Genomic DNA, 5,024 nt, shown 5'->3' on the forward strand with positions numbered 1-5,024 from the left:
CTGCAACATAATGAACACAAAGGCAACACATGACCAGTAATCTTACATAAGAAAGGAAGTCCTTCTGTCCTTGTAGCACTCAGGAACTCCAGATAAGATAATTCAAATTTGCATGGTCCTTCAAACAGTTTCCATCTTAGACTTGGGGCTTCCTCCCCTTTAATTTGCCTGCTATTAAGTATCCAAGTTGGATGTGGGGCACCTGGGATGGCCTGGGTGTGCATCACTGAAATACTGTATTTGTGAAAGCAGAGAAATTCATTACAAGAGATGGCATTGCACAGATGATTCTATATAAGAGGGCTGGGCTGTCTCCACATCTTCATAGAGGACCCTCAGTAATATAACTCTACTCATCTGGCTACAAATTCCTTAAACTAAATCACCTCATGCAACAAGTGTTTTACTTGCTCTGTGTACATGGTGAGTGTGAGTTTTTGTTTGTCTGGTGTCACATATTGGCTGAGTATATTGGAGAGAAGAGGATTAATGGAAAATATTAATTCATGAGGCTGTGATCATTTTTATTGCCTTATCTTGATGTCTCAGTTACTGTTCAAATAAGTGATATGACACTAGCATGGTAGAAAAAGTATTCATTCTAAATTTGAACATGTACGTATATATATGAGTGTAACTAAATAAATATTATTTACTTATATTAGCTAAATATAAATCATTTACAATGACACATATAAATTATTTATATTTATTTACACCTTAGATGTTACAATGTTTCAATTATTATTTAATTAAATGACTTGTTTATTTACATTTCAACCATGTTGTTCTTCTGTTTACGTAGAACTGGACAACTCTCCATCTCCTAGTTTGTCAACCTCTCTCTTCCTCTTTCATTTCAGTTAAATTCCCAAGGAACTGGTGGAAGTAATGGCCCTTTGAGAATGTGGAACTGGAAGTTAAGTGAAACATTCTCATTTTATTTTCAGGAAAAAGAATGTTGTATTGTTTTCATATCTGGGTAAGTACTTGACATGCCAAAGGTGACATAATGACCCTGGTGGGCTTTGGAATTTTAGCTTTAGTTGAAGTCTGTGCAGTGATTCTTGCAATTTCTGTTATGTATAGCCTTAACCAGAGATGCGAATGTACTACTGTATTTCTTAGATGAAAAATACCTCTGTCAAATAGGCAGTATGTTGAAGAACTATTGCAGAGGCTCTAAAGAGAAAGGCATTTCTTCCCCAAGATCACCCAGAGGCTTTTCTTTAGTTTTAGATCACTGAACTGCCCTTCCCCTTCACACGCGGCCAGTGCATCTGAAAGCAGCCTGCCCTTCCCAGGCAATGACTTCATTTCCTCGCAGGAGGAAGTTGCAGTGGTGTGGCCTGCTCCTACATACCAGCCAGCCACCACCAGCACTCCTGAGACTGACACAGGGAGGGATGGCATCTGGAATGCATGGGGCTGGGGCACAAATGCCCACAGTCTATTTTCTCTCTTATCTTTGGTGTCTGTACATAATGCCCTGAGTCTCCCCACTGACACTCCCTTAGATTTTTTTTTTTTTTGGCCCATCTAGAATACTAGTATTTCCTTTGAGATCCAGTCCTCTGCTTTGTGCTTCGAAAGTTTCTGCAGGATTGAACACACTCAGCTGTTTGATCCACTTCTACAGAAACGACACGGTCATCCCAGAGGAAAGCTGCCATCGCACACCACTCCTGCTGTCCCTGAAGCCACACTTCTTTCCTTTCACTTAAAATCTAATCTCCTCAGCTCTTTGGTTCAGAAAAAAATTAGATTATGCTAAGAATATAATGACTGAAAAACAAGTGTTCCAAATTGAAATTAGCTCACCTTTTTAAGGTTCATTTTGGAATGATCTGTTGGTGCCCTAAAATAAATCCTCTGTGACATTTGATTCTCATTTAATCTTCACCTTGGTTGAAGCTTCTGGGCTCCATCTCTCTCCACACTCCTTCCCTTCAGCTCTAGGTTGCCCAGCAACCTCAAACAGCTGATTGCCCAAACAGGAAAAGGAAATGGGATTAACTCTGGAGGAAACTAATCGAAGGGAGCAGTATGGTCCCAATCAGAAGTCTTTCAATACTTACAGATTAAGCTGCATGCTGCTGTCCTAAGTAAGAGTGTGGACTGTGGGGTGTACAGGAGGGAGAACTGTCACAAACTTGAATATTCACAGCAGTGGTCACAGCAGCTACTACATCCATAATAGAGACAGCCCTTTGCTTATAAAAAGGCACAACCATATCACAAGTCTTGTACCCACTTCTTCTGTCATTCATGTACTCATGCACTCATTCATGCATTCATTCATTCACTCACTCACTCACCCATTCAGTAAGAATTAAAAGACAACAGAACACTATAAAAATTCTATAGGTTCTAGGGTAAACCAGACTTTGGTTTTAATCCTAGCTCCACTACTTTCTAGCTCTGTGATACTGAGCTAAGTTTCTTAAACTTTCTAAGTCTTAATTTTAACATTGGTAAAATTAGGTTACTAATGTCCACCTTAAAGAGATACTGTGAGGATTAAGAGAGAACATGCAAAACAACTACCACAGTGACTTCTGTTGATTCGCCTTTCCTTCTACCCCATGGCACTGGACTGTGAAAGAAAAACTGGAGATGCATTAGCTAGTGAGAGACTTGTGGCTTTATTTCAAGCATGAGGCCAAAACAAGAATGAAACTTTAGCAGTAGTAATTGAGAGGAATAGACAGATGTGAGACTTATTTTTAACAAAAGATATATAGAATGGGGTGAATGATGAGTGAGTGGAACTTGTCAAAGTTGCCTCTGATGTTTTGAGCCTAGATGACCTCAGAGAATGACGGTGTCACTGAAGAATTCAGAACCAAGGAAGGGGAGTTGGTTGGTGGCTCTGGAACAATTTGGGTTTAAGCACCGGAGGCAGAGAGGCCCTGGGGTATAACAACGAAGGCCACCACCCTCACTTCCATTTACCTTGTTTCCACCCTGCTCTCAGACCCAGCAAGAACAGTGGAGACGGCTCTATGAAGAGGCTGAGAACCACTCACTTCTAGGTGCTTGGAAGAGGGTGAGAAGTAGATATCACGGAACAGTAGCCATATCTCCAACTAGACACCTTGATGGGTTGAACCACTCCACTTGTGGTACGGGTGGCTTAAATCTCTTTAAAGTTTCACTAGTTTATTCAGAAGATAAGGTATCAGACACTTAAACGCTGAGAACAGTCTACATAAAACGGGAGGCTCAAATAATGAAAAAGATAGTTTGGCCCATTGAGAGACAGAGGCTACTCCCTGTGATACCAGCAGTTTTCAAAGTGTGGTCCAAAGACCTCTGGAGATCTCCAAGACCATTTCAGGTCATCCATGAAATCTTCCCTTTTCCAAATACATATCTGTGGGAGGCCATATTTGATATACTTCACCTAACACAACATATGGCAGCAAAATTAAGTGCAGAAGCAGATATGAGAATCTAGCTGTCTTCTATTAAATGAGATACTAAAGCAATAGTATTCTGTTAAGCCAGATATTAAAAGAACTGGCAAAAAATTGTAAAACAATGTCACTCTTCACATCAAATTTTTTGTTGTATAAAATAGTTACTCTTCACCAAATGTTATGTTTACACTAATGTATTTATTACTTTTAATGATTTAGTAGATATTTTATTTCCTCAATTTTGATGTCTAGTGTAGTATTAATAGATAGCTTGAATATAATTTTTAAATTAAATCAAAAATTATAATTCTTAAATATAATTTTTAAAAGTATAATTTTTGTACTGAGACAAAAAATTTGAGAACCACTTGGAAGATCAATTCATGTTGGTCATATAGACCTAAGAACTTCTGTGCATTAAGCAAGTTCATTCTGGTGGGATGGGGCTTCAGAATGTCTGTGGGTTGGAAGAGTCCTATTCAGGGTTTAAGTTCTCATACTCTCTGTAGGTCAGAAGTGGATTCAGGGACTGAGGAGATAAGGCACTGTGAAGGCTAGACTGGTCCAATCCAGAGTTCTAAAGTTCAAGTGGTCCTCTTAAAGACCTGCATTTTGAGTGATGCATAGAACCCACATGTGGGATGGAATGATTTCGACACTGCATAAGGCTAACTTGGTTGTTCTTTGTTAATTATCACTCATAAAAGTGACCATAAAACCTTTGCTTCTTTTTTGAAAATGGTCATCTAACATGCTACAAAATGTTAGTAAAAGTTAAAGAGGCTGTTAAGAAGAGGATAACTTGAAGTATACACATAGACTAGAGATGAGACTGGAGAAAAAGAGGGAATCTGTGCCATGATTTTCTAATTTGCAAGTCTGGGGATGCTTTCGGATTTCTAAAAGTGCTTGAAGGCACTATAGGAGTGGTGACTGGCAATTTCATTCTTCGGAATAAGTGACCCTTTTTGCAGTTGTTCTCTTACTCTTCAACTATGCCCTCATGCAGTTCATCCACCTTTCATCTGAATAATAATTGTATAAAAAATGCAATAGGAGAAGGAGGTGTAAAAAGCATTCAACATGGGTTTCAGGAGATCTGCATGGTTTGGGGGTCTGCCCTTGTGGTAGGATATCTTGTTACCTTCTCCCTCCTTTTTATTTTTCTCTTTCAAATGTCTCTATTCTCCCAAATGTTTTCTTGTAGGAAAAAACAAAAACAAACAAACAAACAACAACAAAAAAAACCCTGTGAACTCCTCTATAATAAAGTAAGAAATAAGATTTGTTACCCATTTTCTTTTTTTTTCCCCCACCAAAGACAGATGCTATCTTTGTAATCTGTCCTTGCTGGAGATGATATATTTCCCCTGCTCTGAATCAGTCATTAGCAAAGATGAAAAAAAAAAAAAAAAGAGAGAGAGAGAGAGTAGGGAGAAGGCAGAAAACAGAAATGTTTAAACTATACAGAATAAATAAATAATTCAATGAAATTAATCTCTCAACTACCTGCAAAGCATTCTTTGCAGCTCAAATGGTGAGCCAGACTTGTGAGAAAAAAGGTATTTTTCATTTATTTAATACACATGGCTGCAGCCTAAG

The sequence above is a fragment of the Cynocephalus volans genome, chromosome 3 (genome assembly GCF_027409185.1).
Source record: "Cynocephalus volans isolate mCynVol1 chromosome 3, mCynVol1.pri, whole genome shotgun sequence".
Lineage (NCBI taxonomy): Eukaryota > Metazoa > Chordata > Mammalia > Dermoptera > Cynocephalidae > Cynocephalus > Cynocephalus volans.